This window comes from Delphinus delphis, chromosome 20, assembly GCF_949987515.2.
Source record: "Delphinus delphis chromosome 20, mDelDel1.2, whole genome shotgun sequence".
NCBI classification, from domain to species: Eukaryota; Metazoa; Chordata; class Mammalia; order Artiodactyla; family Delphinidae; genus Delphinus; species Delphinus delphis.
Genome location: NC_082702.1, coordinates 43304618 through 43324545, shown reverse-complemented (window position 1 = coordinate 43324545; position 19928 = coordinate 43304618). Strand labels below are relative to the sequence as shown.

Below are 19928 nucleotides of genomic sequence, written 5' to 3'. Positions count from 1 at the left end.
GAACCTTATTCAACCAGTAACTATTTTACAGACGATAGAAAGATGGTGGGATCTTTGAAGTAAACTCAACAGACTTAATAAAACTACTAGTAAAACCAGATGACAATCCAAAGGAAATAAATATCTCATGAGGATTTTATATGTGTTCTTTGAATCCCTAAACACAGTAATGAGACCATTAGACCTAACAAATTCTACCAAATTAGACCTACCAGTCTCTCCAGGAATTTTGCTCACGGTAGTTGGCAAATACTGAGGTTCTTTCTTCTCACTTTCGCACTAAATCCCTCAAAAGAGCTGCTTCCACATGTCTCAATTTCTCACTTTCTATTCATTCCTCAACCGAACAAAGCCTTCACAATGACTGTTTCCTTTTCCAAGTTGGAAGGTCACCCCCCTAAAACAGGGTGTGTGGCTAAGGAAAAGGAGTGAGAAGCAACTAGAAACACTTAGAAGAAAGATATACCTGGTTGCATAAGGAACATCCTATCTTTTCAGCTATAAATCTTCTATAATGTTATGCAAATATTCAAGACACTTCCATCATTTATGATAACAGTGTTGGAAGAGCTAGGATATTAGAGCATAAAGCAGTAAAAAACAAAACAAAAACCAACCAAACAACAACAAAAACGGCGATAGAAAACTAACCTGGGCCTTGATTTATCTTTGCCAAGGTCAGACCAAATGAGAATGAGACCTTTCATGCCAAGAACATACTACTTACTTTTTTCCAATGATTTACAAATGGAAGCTTATCATTACAAATTCCGACTCGACTGTCTTTTTTTAAAACCATTATAGCATTGTTTGGTGTCCATCGCAGATGGGGTAGCTCATAAAGTTAAAGCATGACCTCTTGATAGGAACCAAGATTTGCACAGGCCTGGTTTTCCTATCAGCCAATACTTGCTTTTGGAAGAAAGCCAAATGTATTTAGCCCATAAAAAATAGCACCTCTGACCTGAGAGGTCCAAATACTTCCAAGGAACCTTACGTTTGTATTCTTAGAAGAGAATTTCTTGAGAGAATGGAAAAGATAACTCTTCCAATTCATTCACATATCACAGGGACATGCAAACTACGGTGTGGAAAATACAGACGCAGGTGGCTACATAAGTGGACTGTACAATCCATGTTGCTTCTGTTGCCCATAACAACTCGACAAAAATCCCATGGAAAGAAAAGTGACACTGAGAAGAGACCCAGGACATCTATGAGGAAACCAGTAAAACCTCACAATTCAATAAAGACATTTCATTCCCCTTACTTTCTAAAAAGCTCCAAGTCATTCAAAGCACTCTTAGAGTTTCAGATGAAAAGGTGAATACTACGAGCACTGTACATCAGCTACAAACAGCTGCTAAAACTGTGTCAGGAGAAAATACACATGTAATTTTCTTCTTCTTGTTTTTTTAATATTGCTTTTTTTTTTTTTTTGCCCTCAAAGGTTTGTTTGTTAAGAAGCAGGTACCAATTTATTTTTACAGAGGGAACCTGTTTGATGTGGGGAGGAGTGAGGAGGCTGGAGAAATCCTTTAACCTGCATTGGGAGGGCTCCCAGCATTACTTCCACTTGTGGTACATGCCCCTTCACAAACCACATTGCATTGCTGACTTTTTCCTTCATCAGAATTCTTAGAATCTGAAGCAGAAGTATCACTTACCTGGGAAAAATTGCTCGTCAGACTTCTCCAGTCCAGGAAACCATAGTTGCTGTCTTTGAACAGTCCAGGAAAGATCAGGGCACTAGAGGGGAGCTCTCCCTCTGAAGGAGGAAGGGGAAGAGGGACGCAGATCCTTCTCAAGAGTCAGGAGCCTTTCACCTCTTTTGCTGGGACGTCCTGCAGCCTTCCATAAGATCATTTCCCTGAGAATCTGACAGGGTCATGAGACAGGGACACTTTATAATTGGTCCTTGTTTCCCTTTTCAAGTTCCTGGAAAGAAAAGAAACAAAAAAGAGCTTTCTCAATTTGTCAAGTTCTTAAAGTAGCTGGAGACTGGGATTAATTTCCAAATTGAAGAACTTCATTCCCTCCTTCCCTCCCCTATCCTTCCTTCCTTATCTTCGGCAGCATGGGAAAGCCTGTGTGGTTATATGGATTGCTTTCCGTACTTCATAAAACAAAAAGATAAGGACAAACCAAAGCATCATAGGGACTACATCCTCTAGAAAACATCCACAACAATTCAATCTCCTTGTTACTCTCTTGACACAGAACACTTACTGCTAAAGACTGTGAAAATGTAGGACAATATGTTCTCATAGAAAAAGACCACAGCCAGTTCTGGTGGAAAGCAGGTGCCACTCAAAAGTCAGAAATTTTCATCTCTTCTGTTTTGTTCTAAAAGTAACTACCTTGACATCAAAATGAAAATTACAACCTTGAAATGAATGAAGAGCTGCTCCAAGGCCTAGAGAATGGGATCCAGATGTCATTTTACCTTCTATCTGGATACAAAGATTAAATCAAGCTGCACTGGATAATTTATTTAACAAAGAATTACTAAGCATCAACTACTGAAAACCATATGCATACACTTTCAGTACTGATAATTCTCTGCCTACCTCCCCTTCAAATTTTGTCATTATCTTCTAGGCAAAAGCACGTGAATGGTCAAAGGGTTACCTCATAAGTTTTCTTCAGCGTGGGTAATGAGGGATCCTGGGCTCTAGGATCAGACAGACTAGAGAGAACACTCAGGAAGAAGGGAATCCACTGATCCCTTTGAGTTAGAAATGGAGGGGGACCACCACATACAGAGCGTGGCTGAACCTTGTGTTTCTGAGTAGACTGGAAGGCTCACTCCTCTCCCTTTCCTCCACCCTCCCCTAATAGCCAATATAGTCCTCTTCCAATTTTGGAAGATTTTAATTGAGGAAATGACTGTTTTCTTCCATGGGATAGCACTTGCCTTGAAACCAGCCTGGTAAGTCAAGAGGTAACAATAGAGACCCCAGTGGGAGTGGAAATCCTGGGCATCAAAAATGGAGAAAATGAGGTCTGGCCTTTCCTTTCAGGAAATGTTTCTCCCACCAGTGGCAGCCCTGAAGCACCTGGCTTTGATTGCACTGTGGGAGCTGGAACCGTTTCTTTCCATGTGGATCTGCTACTTATTAGCAGAATGACCTTGGGCAAGCTACTTAACCTTTCTGAACCTCACTCAGTCACCTATAAAATGAGAAAGTAATACCTGCTTCATGGTGATGCCTAAATGAGATAACATACAGAAAGTTCTAAAGACGCAGCTTAGCTTAGGAATCTGGTTATAGTATCCTTCTATAGTATCCTTGTGAATCTGGTTATAGTATCCTTCTATCCTGGCTCCTCCTGGGGAGACTCTGACACAGGTTAAAGAAGGGGGCCCTTAAATTCAGTTGTTTAGAAGTGTCTTCTGTTACTTCCTATGGGCTGGTTTCACAACCCCTACCCACAATCGTTACATATTCTGGTAATGGCTGTTGGTTTTCATTTTTCTGTCCCCTCTTTAGTCAACTAAAAAAAAAAAAAAAAATCTAGGGCTCCCCTGGTGGCGCAGTGGTTGAGAGTCCGCCTGCCGATGCAGGGGACACGGGTTTGTGCCCCGGTCCGGGAAGATCCCACATGCCGCGGAGCGGCTGGGCCCGTGAGCCATGGCCGCTGAGCCTGCGCGTCCGGAACCTGTGCTCCACAACGGGAGAGGCCACGGCAGTGCGAGGCCCGCGTACCGCAAAAAAAAAAAAGAGAGAAAGAAGTGGAATCATGAGGAAAAAAAGGAGGCTGGAAAGAGGAAATAAGATTTCTTTAAGGATAGATTTTTTTTTTTTTTTTTTTTTTTTTTTTTTTGCGGTACATGGGCTTCTCACTGTTGTGGCCTCTCCCGTTGCGGAGCACAGGCTCGGGACGCGCAGGCTCAGCGGCCATGGTTCACGGGCCCAGCCGCTCCACGGCATGTGGGATCTTCCCGGACCGGGGCACGAACCCGTGTCCCCTGCATCGGCAGGCGGACTCTCAACCACTGCCCCACCAGGGAAGCCCCCCCTTCTTTCTTTTTGTCTCTTCCTTTTAGACAGACATGCTCAGCCCCTCAGTGCTGCCTAAGACACGCAGGTAGAATTCTTATACCTGAACTTGGAGCTTCCCCTCTGACATTCGTGTCACCTCCCTCTCTCTACTCCACCTTACCTCCTCCTGTCCCTGACCCTCAATCTTTATCTCCTTTTCTTACGCTTTTGTATGATAATTTTCCTTCTTGGTAAAAACACAACATGATTTCCAATTACCGGCTCTGTAAAAATCTCTCTTTTTTCCTGCTTTAAATAATTAAGGAGCCAACGTAACTGAAACATGTCAATAAGGCTTCATATTTGTAGCAACTGAAACCTGCCTTCAATGACAGGGAGAATAAATATCCTAGTCTGTAGTATTCCAAAGGACTTGCCCAAGAAGCTCATTTGCCTAGTTACCAGAAGTAATCAAACAAACTCATCCATCTGCTTTTGTAGCACTTCTGCTCTTTCTGTCACACTTCGCTACCGTTGATGGATATCAGTAAGATAGAGGATAAGAGACACCTATTTGAGATATACTGAGTAATTCCTTCAAACAACATTACAGAAAACAAACACAAAAAGTTAATTTTATTTCTAATGTGGAAAAGTTTGTGGTCACTGGATCCACTGGGCTCCTAGCTGTTTTATTTTTTTAATTAAACTTCTTTTGGAGATAATTGTTAATTCATGTGCATTTGAGGAAATAACAGAGATCCCAGGTACCCTTTACCTAGTTTCCTCCAATGATACCATCTTCCAGAACTACAGTACCCCATTACAACTAGGCTATGACATCGATAGAGTCAACATAGAACATCTGCATCCCCACAGGGATCTCTCCAATTGCCCTTTTATAGCCACACCCACTTCCTTCCAGTCCCCACTCTCTCCTTAATACTTGGCAACCATTAACCTGTTACCCATTTCTACATTTTTTTTTTCAGTTTGAGAATGTTATATAATGAAATTACACAGTATGTAACCTTTTGGGCTTGGCTTTTTCTACTCGGCATAATTCTCTGCTGATCCACCCAGGTTGTTGTGTATATCAATGGTTTGCTCCTTTTCTATTGCTGAATGATATTCCATAGTATGGATGTACCACCTTTGTTTAACCATTCACCCATTGAAGGACATCTGGGTTGTTTCCAGTTTTTACTGTTACAAATAAAGTTGTTACATACATTCATGTACAGGTTTTTGTGTGACATATGTTTTCATTTCTCTGGTATAAATTTCTAGGAGTACAATTGTTGGGTTGTATAATTGCATGTTTAGTTTTTAAGTTTTTAAGAAACTCCCAAACTGTTTCCTAGAGCAGTTGTATCATTTTACGTTCCCACCAGCAATGCATGAGGGATTTGATTTCTCTGTATCCCTGCCAGCATTTGGTGTTGTCACTACTTTTTACTTTATCCAATTTAATATATGTGTAACGTTATCTCATTGTTGCTTTAATTTATATTTCCCACGTAGCTCATGATGTTGAATCTTTCCATGTGCTTATTTTCCATTTGCATATTGTCTTTGGTGAAATGTCTCTTCGTGTCTTTTGCCATTTTCTAATTGGATTGTTGGTTTTTTTACTGTTGAGTTTTAATTTTTAACATAGTTCAGAAACTTGTCCTTTGTTGGATACAAGGTTTGTAAATATTTTCCCCCAGTCTACAACTTATCTTTTTCATTGTCCTAGAAAGACCTTTCACAGATCAAAAGTTTTCAACTTTGGTGAACCAATTTATTAAGTTCTCCTTAAATGGATTGGGCTTTTGGTGTCAAGTCTAGGAAATCTTTGCCTAGACCTAGATCCTGAAGATTCTCCGATTTTTTTCCTAAAAATTGTATCATTCTATGATTTACATTAACTCTGTGATCCACTTTGAGTTAATTTTTGTATTCAGTGTGAACTTAGGTTGAAGTTCATATTTGTTTGCTGATGGGTATCCAACTGCACCAGCGACATTTGCTGGAAGGCTATCTTTCCTTCACTGAATTGCTTTTATATCTTTGTCAAAAATCATTTAGACATATTTGTGTGGGTCTATTTCTGGGTTCTCTATTTTCCCCATTGATCTGTGTGACAACACCATATTGATTACTGTGGCCGTATAAGAAGTCTTTAGATTGGGTAGATTGATTTCCTCCCATTTCATTCTTCTTTTTCAAAATGGTTTTAGCTATTCTAGTTCCTCTGAATTTCCATATAAATTTTTAAATAATCTTGCCTAAATTTACAAAAAACATCTTGCTGGGATTTTGACAGGAATTACGTTGAACCTATGTATCAATTCAAGGAAAATTGATATCTTTACTATGTTGAGTGTTCCAAACCACAAACATAGTATTTTCTCTCCATTTATTTAGAGTGTCTTTGAGTTTTCTCATCAGCATTTTGTAATTTTCAACATACAAATCCTACATGTTCTGTTAGATTTATACCTAAGTATTCATTTTTTAAAAGCTATTATAAACGGCATTGTATTTTTAATTTTGGTTTTCATGTGTTCAGTGCTAGTATATGAGGATGTAGTTGATTTTTCTATGTTTATCTTGTGTTCTGTGACTTTGCTGAACTCGCTTATTTATTCTAAGGGATTTGGTTTTTTTATCTATTTATAGTAGAGTCCTTGGGATTTTCTATGTTGACAATCATGTCTTCTGCAAATTAAGAAAATTCTATTTATTCCTTTCCAATCAGTGAGCCTTTTGTTTCCTTTTTTGATGTTATTGCACTAACTAGAACTTCTATCAACATGTTGAATAAGAGTGGTGAGAGTGGGCATCCTTGTCTTTCTCCTAATCTTCGGGGAAAAGCATTCAGTCTTTCATCCTTAAGTATAATATTAGCTGTAGGTTTTTTTGTAGACACCTTTTATAAAGTTGAATAAGTTTCTCTCTATTCCTATTTTTCTGAGAGTTTTTATCATGAATGGGTATTAAATTTTGTCAGTTATTTCTGCATCAATTGATATGATCATGTGGTTTTCCTTCTTTAGCCTGTTGATATGATGGAATATGTTATATGATTTCTGAATATTTAACCAGCTTTGCATGCCTGAAATAAACCCTGCTTGGTCACAGTATATAATTCTTTCTATATATTATGAAATTCTATTGGCTAATATTTTATTAAAGATTTTACAACTATGTTCATGAGGGATATTTGTCTGTAGTTCTCCTTTTTTGTACTGTCTAAATCTGGTCTTGGTATTGGGGTAACATTAACTTCATAAAATGAATTGGGAGGTATTTTCTCCTTTTTGGATGAAATTGTGTAGAATTGGTGTCAATACTCTAAACATTTGGTAGAATTCACCAGTGAAACAATGGGGTCAGTGAGTTCTCTCTTTTTCTCCAACTCTCTTTCCAGATCTTACTTCCCCAGCTCCTTCCACAACTGTGCAAGGTTCTGATGTCTATAGTAAATTCCTTATTCCATAATACTCATAGTGTCTGCTTCTGTGATTAAATTCTGACTGACATCAAATAGCAAATAGCCATTTGCTATTAAACTGAAATAATAATAATAGTTAATAGTTACTGAGTGCTTAGAACATGCCAAGCAACTGCCATGCACTTTACATTTGTTATTTAATGTAAACAACCCCATAAGGAAGGTTATACTATCATCCCAATTTTGCAGAAAAGGAAATGGAAGAACAGAGAAGTTAGGTAAGTGTGAACAACACACAGTAAGGATCAGAGGCAGGATAGAAGTCAAACTCTCAGCCATGATGCTCTGTTGAAGTTCTTGCTCTTGGCAACTTATTTCTCTTCCAGAAGGACCAGGGCGTATGGTGCTGATAGAAAGCATATATTTAAGTCTCAGCTATATCTATCACTTCCAGTATAACCGGTGCATTTAATTTTGTTGGTTTTCCCTTTACACCCACATCTTTTCCTTTTTTCTTCTTTCCTCTGCCCATTGAGAATTTTTCCCCTGAACTTTTTCTCCATCTAAATGCCCCCTCACCTCCCTAACACCTTTCACATAGTTGGAAAGTAAGCAATACTAACTGATGTGCCTCCTTCCAGATTCACTGGGCCCCATATAAGTAAAGCACAGGCAGGAGAACAAGGGCAAGGACTGGCTGGGGAAGTGGTAGGATGGCCGGTGCAGCACGCTCCACAGAAGGCGTGTGCATTAGAGCAAGAACCAGTAGGAACGTGTGGGGCTGGCAGACGTAAACCTGCTTAAAAAGCGGAAGAAAATGGTGTACAGGGACTCTGAGAAACCACCTCTCTTGTTCTGGCTTTTTTTTTTTTTTTGCTCACTTTGTGGTCATTCCATTTATTTATTAAAATGTCTACCATGCCTTTAAAAACAGTATTAATGCATCAAAATAAACAGTACTTTGGCTGCAGAAATGAACGCTTAAGCAGATGCAGCCAAGATCCATTCCATTCAATGTGTGTGTGTGTGTGTGTGTGTGTGTGTGTGTGTGTGTGTGTGTGTATGTTGTTTTCTTTTTGTCTTTTCCCTGAGTGCCTTTGCTTGGTAAAAGCCATCAAATATCCTAGGGAATTATTACTAATTTTTTGAACAGCCCTGAAGAATTAAAGGGAGAGAGTAAGAGAGAAGGAATAAGAGGAAGAGAGAGAAAAAGAGAGAGAGAGGTTAAGCTCAAAGGCAGAGAGAGCGAAATGGACCAGATTATACAAAATTAAAAAGCAAATACGAGCAGACAATTTGTGCCGAGTGATTGCAAGCAATTACAGTCCGGCTTTTCTGGAGGGAAGATGGGGGAGGGGGTTATTTCAGCCTAACAGGAGACTTTATTCATTCCTGATCAGCTTCTCCTACCATTCTCTCTTTTATTCTTGGATATCAATCTTAAAAAAATCAGCTTTCAGATGTTCCATGTCCACCCCTGCAAATCCACCCCTGGGCAGACAGTGAGAGTTTAAGCTTCCAATCGGTCCTTTCTATAGCCCTGAAAACCAATTTGTTCATAAAGAATAAAATAAGGGTGGGGTGGGGAGAGGGCAAAACACAACAAGAGCATGTGTTTCTTTTAGAGGAGAGCTTCAATTTTACTATAATTGTCTAAAGACGGAGCTGCTTTGATCTGAAGAATTATTATTGTGCCTCAAATGCCGGCTGCTAATGTCACAGCTGTGCTGGGGCTCGGTCACGCCAAGGGGCTTGGGGACCAACTTAGTCCCTGACCTGCCTCTGGGTCCCTCTCTCCTTATCTTTCCTTTGTCCACATGGGAAAGTTTGCTTTCCCGGTGCGTCCTTCCACTGCTCCGTTGGCTTTCTTCAGGATCCTGGGGAGCCAGGGAGGTGACGGCGGTGACATAACAAGGGGCCACTGAGGTGGGGCAGGAGTGGCAGCTCTTGCCTTCCGGCGGCGGCAGGCAGAGCTGGACGTGAACGTGTCCAGGAGGGCGGGCATGGTCACTCGACCAGAGAACCGGCTGCTCTTGGTCTCCCCACGCGGGCAAGAGCAGCTCGGAAGAGGGCCCCGGCGCTTGTGAGAGACACGTTCACTGCGTTTCCCTGGTTTCACTTCTCTGGGTTAATAGTTATTTTCCCTCTCTCCAGCTTAGGTTGCACTGAAGCAAAGGGCAGCGCAAGAAGTAGACGTAAACAATTTTCTTTCTTTCAGAAGAATGGCTAAAGACTATATTTAGGGTCTGAGAGCTAAGCCATCCTCAGCACTCATGCTTCCCTTCCCGGGGCTAAAGGAAAGGCCCAGAGGGCCTGTGCTCCCCGCTCACTCCCCATGCGGACCGGGCAGGATGGGCTCAGGGCTCCTCGGGTCCGCTCCTCGTCTTGCTTGCTCCCATCTCGGAAGCGGCGGTGCCTGCCTCCACCAAAGGCCTCTGAGGTGTCCCTGGAGACTGGAACCCTGGTGGGTCCTCCTCATCTGTTCCTTTTCTGGCTCCCGCTGTCTACAGCACCATCAAGACTCCTGGCTTGACACTCAAGGCTCTGCAGAGAAGCTGCCCGCAGACCTTCCTGCTGCTACTTCCCTGCTCAGTCCTGCCACCTCAAGTGATGAGCCTCACCTTTGTTCCAGATGCTCCAGCAAATTCTCGCCTCTAGGCCTTTGCTTATGCCTTTCGCCCTGCCTGGAATACAGTCCCTCCCTTCTCTCCCCTTTCCTGAGTCCTCGCCCCTTTCTTGGCTCCTTTTCCAGCCCAAAGCACAGCTGAGATGGGTAAGAAAATTACGGCCAATGGACTAAGAAACCAAACTTCAGGGACAGAGCTACCGAAAGGGCCTGTGTTATAGTCTAGGGGGTCCATGACAATAAGGGGAGGACAGCCTGGGAGGGACAGACCCACCCTCTGGCCTCCAAGCCAGTGTGTCTCACACTGGAAGAATGCATAGAGCCCTTTCAAAGAAAAGGTACTAAAACATAAGAACGTTTGTGAGCACTTAGGGTCTGAAGATTCAGTTGGAAAAACACTGCCTAGAGAAACAAAAACATAGCAACATGAAAATATAAACATAACTGTAGCTCTATGGAGCGTTAGGTCCAAATTCCCCACAAAAATCATTCTTTCCAACCTGAGCTTCCTTGATACAAAAAATACTTCTAGGAGACTTTTATTAGCTGTGTAAGCATGGGTCAGTTACTTAACTTCTCTGAGCCTTGGTTTCCTCACCCATAATAGGAAGAGAAGTAAAAGTACCTACCTCGAAGTGTGGCTAGAGGGATAAAATGAGGTGGTAACACGTGGCGAAGTGCTTACATGATCCTTGACACACTGTCAGTTCTCAATCAGCAGCAGCTGTTATCAAACAGATCCCTCTAGGTATTTTACATGTTTCGTTTCTAAAAAAATTCAGGGATCTAACCCTGAATTCCTCACTCCTTCTTCAGCTCCAGGAGATCTGATGTCCTGGGGTTTCCAGAGAGTGGGAGAGAGGACGCTCAGGAGACTGAGGCTTTGAGGAAGGCTGAGTTGCAGCCCCAGGAAGCACAAGAAAGGAGGCACAGAGCAAAACATGAGGTGTGAGCGAAGGGGAGGTGAACTGGTTTTCTAGAATGATGTGGGTAGGACCTGACAGGTACAGAACACCTGGACAGCTGCCTTAGGTATGGACAAAGGGAGGCAGGCTTCACTGCAGAGCTTATGGAGGAAGTTCTAGTTGAAGACAAGAATGGAGAAGAGTCCGGCTAAAGAGGAATGATCTTTGTACCTTATTAAGCCATGGGGTAAACGTCAGCAGTCAGGCAAGGAGGGAGAGAGCTACAGGGCTCAAGGAAATCTAGAGGACCAGCTTAGTGCATCTTTAGGAACAGGGAGTGAGGAGGCAGATCTCTCTAGAAGGACAACACAGCTCTGTCTGACTTTGGGATCTACTTCCATTATCTGCCCAGTAACTTCAGGTGCTGGAAGAGGAAAGAGGAACCCTATGCAGATCTGTAGGTCATAATTTTTGGCCCTGAACCCCCTGCTCTCCTTCCTTGCAGGGAAATGGGCTTGAACAAAAACAGAGAAGAAGTTGTAAAAATGAAGAAAATTTAGGTAGCAGAGACATATTCAACAGGAAGGGTACAGATGCCTGCAACTTACTTTGAAATCAGTTACCAAAAAAGGATAGACTGATGGATGGGCAGAGGGAAGAATAGATGGACAGGCTGTGATAAAGCAAATATGTTCCAACATTCACAGCTGAATGTGGATGGTGAGTGTATGGGTCTTTACAGAAAAAGATTTTTTCAGTTTTTTTTATGTCTTAGCAAATATTTGTAATAAAAAAAAATTGGGAAAAGTCAGGCAACACCACCCAAAATAACCAACCCGTATCCTTACGGCCCCAAGACGAGTTGTCCCCAAAGAGCAGTTGGCAGAATAGTGAGAAGGGCAAAAGGGTAGATTTGCTTCAGCTCTCCTCCCTTGCCTGTCAGCTCCCTGGTGCTGTCCACACACCTTTCCCAAGGCTGGACAACCTGCTAAGAATGTTGCTTGTAAAGATTTAAGCTATGAGCCCAACCTGTGGAATCTGTATTTTATCCAAACTTTCCTGACGAGTGATACAAGTCTTCAACGTTCAAAGAAATAAATCTTCAGAAGTGGAATTTGGCCAGTGGAGAAGAAGCTTTAGGTGATACATCAGCTGGGATTAGGTCTGGTTGCAAGTGTCAGGTCAAAACAATTGTCACTTAAACAGGATGGAAGTTCATTTCATATTCACATAAATGAAGTCCAAATGGAATTTGCTCAAGACTCGGTACCTCAAACATCTGAAGAACTCTGGTCCTTCCAACTCAACTGCTCCACCACCCCTAAGCAATGGTTCCCCTCTTCATGGTCCAAGATGGCTGCACCTTTATTCCAAGCACAGGATGAAGGAAGGAATAAAGAAGGAACACAACAGCATGCACGAGCTGTCTCTCAAGGCAGGTTCATGGAAATTGACATGGAAACTTAGTCACATTTTTATGTTTAGCTTCAAGGGAGACTGGGAAATGTAGTCCTTATTCTCAGCAACAGTGTGCCCAGTAGAGAATTTATCTTACTATTAAAGAAAGGAGAAAGGATTTGGGGGGGACAATTAATAGTCTCTCAAAGGTGGAGACAATGTCCCATCACAAATCCATAGTTTCTGACTTACTCTGCCTTCGCATAGGGTAGCTCTGACCTTATCCGTTGACTTCCATGATAATGGTCTGGCCTGCTCACATCATGAAGAGGAGAAGGAAATAAGAAAATAGGTGATAAGTGCTTTAGAATTTAATAAACAGTGTAAGGTAGGTATTAGCATCATCAGGTTAGAGATAAGAAATGGACCCTCCCTAAATGCCAAAGACTAGTAGGGTCCTTGTCTTTAGAGGCTGCTGTTAAAGTGAATGAGGATTTAGAGCAGGCTCCTCAGCCCCTCCCACCAACTAGCCCCTCCCACCACCTAGTCCCTCTATCTCCGTCAGACAACTGAAACCTTGAGAAGCACAGAGGCTGCCTGAGAGCAGAGACGCCTTAAACAGGTGTTCTCACCCGAAGGGGAAAAGAATCAGCAAGGAGTGCAGTGCAGGGAGGCAGCAGGAAAATGTTGGGCCAAGCAAGGCTTGCCAAGGATCCTTGAGTGTTTGGGTGCTCCAGGAGGAGGACAGGGGCGCGCATGGAGGGGAGGGAAAGAGTGCTGGCAAAGGGAGGCATCCGGGTTGATGCGGATCGCCTGTATGCAGTATGCATATGGCAGTCCTGAATCTACTCCAAGGACTAGGATGTGAGTTCTCAAAGTTCTCAAAATGTTTTAAGTTGATCTAGTGCCACAGTCTCCCTGATCAGAAGTTCTCGAAGTTGACTGCCTGTTAAAATCACTGAGGGCTTCTGAAAACATGCTGATGCCTGGTTCCAACCTCCAAGATTCTGATTTTATTAGTCTGGGGTAAAGCCTGGGCGTTGGGATTTTTCAGACCTTCCAACAAGATTCTAATGTGCAGCAGATTTGGAGAATTACCAGAGGCTACAGCAGTGGTCCTGAAACTTAAATGTGTATATCCATCACCTTGGGATTATGTAAAAATGCCAACTTCTTATTCACGAGGTTCAGGATGGGGGCTGAGACTCCGCATTTTAATAATTTTCCAGGTGATGCCGATGCTGCCTGTCTTTGGGACACACTTGACTTTGAATAGCAGGCTTGACACTTGCATTTCTCCTACAGATAATGTGCCCCTTTGTTATCTTCAAGGGGGCATTGTCTACTTATGCAAGGCTGTCTGGAGGCCAGAGGAGGCCTGGCCCCTGTAACAGGAGGCTCCCGATAGGACTGCAGGCCTGCTCCTGGCTTCTGGGTCAATATCTGCCTTTGCATTTAGCGTGTCACCCACTAAGCTGAGGATCTAGAATGGCCCATCCTGGACACAGCAGACAGCAGGCACCTGGTTCTCAAAACAGCTCTTATTAATATTAATAATTAATGCTTAGCGCTAATGAGTAACCAATTACTAATAGCAATAATGACATGGAGAAAAGTGATAGCCCTACATGGTACAATCCCCTCTGCTCCCCCTACCCCAAATTATAGTTCTAAATGAGCTTCCAGAATCTTGTTTTGACAGGTACAACCTCACACACATTCACTTAATAAGACAGCTCTATGGAGTGAAATTCCACTTTCAATGGATGCATTTTCAGCGTGGCACACAGGAAATTAAATGTGAAAGTGTCATTAATATGGAAGTTGTGAGTTTAATTCCCTACACAGGGTGCTGCCAAACTGAGACTGTTTATCTATTTCTCATCATGGCTACGTGTTTCTTATGGGATCCAGTGAATTCCTTAGAACTCAAAGTCTTTTGTCTCCTTTTTTGGGTGTACATATAATTGTAGCTTCAAATTCCATCCTCAAAGACACGTATTCTCAGAAGCCAAAGAAGCTAACGTGAGCACACCACCAGGGAGAACACGACTCCATAGTGTGGCTCGTGATCACTGAAGAGGGCATTCAGGACTGATTCAGGACATAGAAGTTTTGTGTATCGTTTCCTTAAATATTTCTTCTTAGAGGAAGTAGTGTAGCACCTAATGTCTAATATCTATTAAGGAATTCATTGAAGAAAAACTGATAACAAGATATGTTACCATAGTCAGCGACTAACTAGGCCACGTAGGAGTCTTGACTGCTCTCAGGATGTGCAACTGGCACTGCTTTTGGAGCTCTTCTTACAAAGTGGCAAGTGTAGCACAGGTGCATCTTGCTGGGGCTGATTTCGACCAGTGGGGAAGCTACAAGTCCCAGTCACAGGTAAAGAGATGGGCCAAGGCAGGCTATTCATACCCTACATTTGTTACTCGTGGGCAAGAGAGACCTCCACTTCAGGACTGTCTGTCTTTCTAAACCTCACCTGTCCTCAGGTCTACCCCTTACCGCAGGTCCAGCTGACTTGGGTGATGGTGGCAAAAGGAGATCCTGGGGAACCCTCCAGGTTCTGATACCCTTGGGGACTAGGTTAGAGGGAACTACAGGAAAAGCATTTTACTAGCCATCTCCCTTGATAGGAGCGCACTTAAGGGAGACTCAAATGTCTCTGTTCCTCTGGGTGGAGAAGAGCAGAGTTAAGAACTTGCCTGAATCTTTACAGTTAGTCTTAGCCTAGGAAAGACCCTGAAGGAAGCTGAGACAGCTGAGAGCATCTGGCACGTTAAGCATGTGAGCTAGCCCTCTTCATGGGGATAAATCACCCACGCACCCTCTGATTCTGACAATGTGATGCCCAACTGGTCCAGTGGCCTAAGCATTGCAGAACCTCCTCTTGCCTCTCCACACACGCATGTCTGGGGATGGTTCAGACATTCACCGGCACAACCTGTCATTCCTCATAGTAGTCTTTTGGTTTCGATTTAAAGACCTACTGAACATTAGAGCCAAAAGAGATTTAAACCAGCTTTTAACCCAATTTCCTCATTTCACAGATGAGAAAACACCTAGAGAGGATAACCCACAGCCAGCTGGAAGAGGAGCCCAGGTTTTCTGACCCCTAGTTCACGATTCTATTTTTTAAATCCCCCAAAATGGTAAATTTAAAGACTCACAGAAATACTTCTTGGGTCATCTTGCCTGTGGTGGTACAATGTGGAGTCACACTTAGCTGGTTTATAGGCTACTGTCGACAGCAAGGGTTCCGATGGAGCCACAATACTTCTAGTTTGCGGCTAGACGCTCTGCCACCAATGGGAGAAACAGCATACTGAGTTTTGGACAGATCGTAATTGCCTGAGTCAGGAGGGTATTCCAAAAGTAAGGGGTGTGCTAATTATTCTATTTTTCTTTTCTGCAGACCCCCTCACCATCCTCCATCTTCTCCACCCGGCTCTGTGTCCCAGGAGACTAACTTCTACAGACTGTATCACCTGGATTCACTTTTCCTGCAGCTCACAGTTGCATTTGAGCAATGGGAAGGCCCAGGAGGTCAGAGGTCAAGGTATTGGCTATTCTGGCTCCCTCCCGGCCTCACCATGGTTTTGGCCGTGTCCACATCCCTCTGCCTGTGGGCACAGCTCTCTCACAGCCCTAGCTCTCACAAGGGATGAGTTTTCTGTTCCTCCTTTTGCCATTTCATTCTTCTGAGGTGTTTCATCATCCTTTGTCAGTTCCCTTTACCTTATCACATCCATGACCAGTCTCACTATTAAGCTCTCTTCATTACATTAGCATGTTGGATGTGCTGTCTTTTCCCTGCCAGTGGTCATCGCTGTGGGTTGGGGCAGTCCTTAACCGTCTTGGGCACCCCTGGGTGGAACTGTATCAGGTAAGAGTAGCCTGTATTAGCTGACTTGTGTATGGGGTCACTTCCATTTGAATAGAGAGGCAGGGCAAAAATAAGGAAACTAATAGCAGTTGTCAAAATCCGCCTGCCACTTGAGATTCTCTTGGTCTACTTTAGAGCAGCCCGCTCACGTTAAATGAATCCACAGTAGAATCACAGGGTTCCACTTCCAGTGCCACACTGACTTATTCTGCGGAATTGGGCAGGTCCCTGCTTCCATCTCTCCAAATTGGTCACGTGCCCACCAAATATAAAGTGTCACTGTCTGCAATGTCCAAACCCTACCAACTCATGGCAAGCTGTCTTAAATGCTAAAACAAACACAAATTGAACGGGTTTTCCCATCTGTTTCTTTAACAAAAGGGAGCTTAAGCCCATAGGGAAACTGCGTGGGTCAGGGAAACATCAAATGAACACTTCTGAGTAAAAACAAATGTTTCTGAAGATCTCTAGATATTTTAAACATAGCACTCCATTGGCCAGGCCAACTCCCCTCCGACGCCTGCACAAGATCCCGATGACAGCATTATTTGCTTGAATTGGATTTGTTTCTGTGCCCAGAAACAACACACAAGGAACCTGGAACAGGAAACGGCTACTGGGTCCTAAAAGTTTTTCCAGGACACTGTCTGAGACCAGACAGGAATGAAACAACAGTTGGAAAGCACACCAAGGGAGCAAAGAGAATCGTTCTTCGGGATCTGCATTATTGCTCTCATTTTACTATTAAAAATACCAAGAGCAAAGAGCAGTGGCTTGCACTCCGACCTAAAACCCTGCCAGGGGAGACAGCATTTCCAGGGAGGGAGAAGAGAAAACAGAGGAGAAGCAGCAGGAGGAATTTTTATTCAAGAACCTCGATCATCACCCCTGATGTCTCCTCTCAGCAGATGCTCCTTCCGGGTCCCCTACGGGCCTCCTACATGCCTCCTCTCCAGCAGGCAGCTTCTGTGCCCACCTCTGGAACTGGGAATGATTCACACCTCTGAGCTTTACCTTATTCCGTTCCTTATCTGTGCCTAACGTGCTTGGCACATAGTAAGAATTCAGCAAATGCTTCTTGGTTGATTGAGTTAAAGGATTAATGAATGACTGAGTGAATGAGTAAGAGATGAATCAGTGAATGGAAGAATCAACAATTGACAGCACTACCTCTCTAGCTGATGAATTATTTCTTTCAAAAAGGGCGATGTGTACTTACCACTAGAAGGACCCTATATCATGATGTCATGGGGTCATTTTCAGAGATTCACTACTGTTCCTTCCCCAATACCCACCCTCATCCTCAGCAGTACACCAGCATCCCTGGGAGGGACTTCCTCTTGAGCAGTATGCCTCACCATGGCTCCCTTGGGGCTCCCCAATCTCCCTTCCTGCCCCTTTCCTTCCTTCTCCCTGGGCTTCCATGGTTTTCCTTCCTGTTCCTGCCGCTGCTCTCGGATTCTTTGATACATTTGATCTCATCTTGCTTTCTTCAGTTTTTATTCCCATTACGGAGGAGGCCACACATTTATTAACCAAACAAGGATGTTTTTCAAAGTAAAAGGAAGTGCTAGGAATAATTTAAATTTTGTAATTTATCAATAAAATATTAGCTTATTTACCAATACATTTATTTTATTCATATTGGTGGAATGATAAAATAGCTTTATTTAAAACCTATTTTCAAAAATGAAATTATTTCTATAAAAAATATAACACATATCTGTGTTCATTAAAGCAAAATAAAAATAATTTCTTTTGTTCAATCTATTATCTGAATATTAAACAATATCATTAGCAGAATAATGGTGCTTGGCATATCTTCATATATTTTAATGTACTTTTAGTCATATTTATTTTTAATACTATGGTGTCATGGTATTTTCATAAAGAGTGTTTTTTAAAACATGGATTTATTTTTTAATCTTTTTGTTTCATAAAGTCGCATATAATCTTCTTTGAAGTGGCATTTTTAAAGCTTTTTGAAGTATTACACGCTGAAAAGTACTGAAGTTGCATTTTATTGTTAATAATTTTGAAACTGTAGACACCCTCAGTTGAATCTTCTCTGTAGATCATAATATTATTTTTAATTGAGAAAAACATTCTTGTAAGTTCAGAGCAAATCCTACTAGCATATATTCCAACTCTCTATTTTTCATATAAAAATGTGTAAATACTTTAGCCCAAATATTTTCTCAGATATTGTGTTTTTACCTCCCAAGTATTTATCTCCCACAGATATTTTTTCAGGGAAAAAGTATTCAAATTAATTTTCTCTATGATTCCAAATCATAAGCCTTTTAGTTTCTTTCCATCCACCAAGAATACAACTTTATACAATTAAAAATGGAAGTGTCACCAAAGAGTCTTCCAATAGATCAAAATATTCCAAAGAGCAATTATAATTTTGAAAATGAAATCTATAATTTTCGAGTTCTCAACATTTAATTTGTTCATGGTTTTTTCTTTCTGTTCCAGGGATAAATTTCATTGTCTTCCTGTTTGCAAGCATCATTTTCAACAACTGCAATTGGTTGAATGCTTTAAAATGAAGTTTTTTGAATATTCCATTCTTACTTAAAGTTATCCAATTGATGTTGAATAAAATGCAACCAAAATTTACAAATTTGTTTATAAAAGAAGGTCAATACCGTTACAAAACATGTAGGTTGATTTACAGAGTAGTTCTTCAAAGGTGCAAAATCTTTTAAAAACCCTATTGATGATGGGCAGTGAAGAAAAAGCACATACTGCCACAGTGAAGTATTTCTTAATTATTTTAATTGCTCTAACATTGCAGCTTAGTGGGAGGAAATTATGAATTATATGAGCACCAAAACAAATTCAAAGCCTATTCCTGTCTCATACGTATCTTAATTTTGTGACAACACTGCTTTTACCATGAAGACGTGCATCACCAAAATTCGAATATGTATTATCACTACAAAAACTAATCATTTTGGGCTTCCCCGGTGGCGCAGTGGTTGAGAGTCCGCCTGCCGATGCAGGGGACACGGGTTCGTGCCCCGGTCCGGGAAGATCCCACATGCCGCGGAGCGGCTGGGCCCGTGAGCCATGGCCGCTGAGCCTGCGCGTCCGGAGCCTGTGCTCCGCAACGGGAAAGGCCACAACAGTGAGAGGCCCGCGTACCGGAAAACAAAAACAACAAAAAAAACTAATCATTTTATCTTCAAAGTTAAACTAAAAAGGTCATTTCTAAAAGTGTTACACTAGTTAATACTAGTGTTACACTAGTATTAACAAGAGCAGAGCAGATATTTCACCTTCTTCAGAATGAAATTCCAGAAACTTTATTTTGACTTCCTGAATTGAAAGTGAATATTTGAACTAATTATTAGAATTAACTGATTTTCTTTGTGAAGTATCTAATAGCACTAATAAAATTGATACCACTGAACTATTTGCAGTAGAGTCAACATATTAACTCTGAACACTTCATGTTTTGCACATGTATGAGGAGAGTTGGAATAAAAAATGAGTGAAATTTAGGGAAAAACAGTCGATTGATATAAAATCATGCTTTACAGAGGAATCTGTAAACCCACCTTTTGAAGATTCATATCTGAATTCATCATCTACAAGAGAGTCTTCTTAAAATAACCAATTTTAAACATTAGATGCTGATGTTCTGTTAGCAAATTTTGTCCTCTATTTT

General features: G+C 41.9%; 1 protein-coding gene across 10 annotated transcripts in view; it reads right to left on the bottom strand.

Moving 5' to 3' along the window:
• ZFHX3 (zinc finger homeobox 3) overlaps nt 1-19928 on the bottom strand; it is a 1367978-nt gene that overhangs the window by 590947 nt on the left and 757103 nt on the right. For all 10 annotated transcript variants that reach the window (XM_059999586.1, XM_059999596.1, XM_059999587.1 and 7 more), the window contains one exon: nt 1668-1938. The gene's annotated coding sequence lies outside the window, so the exon portion shown is untranslated. The remainder of the gene's footprint in view (nt 1-1667; nt 1939-19928) is intronic.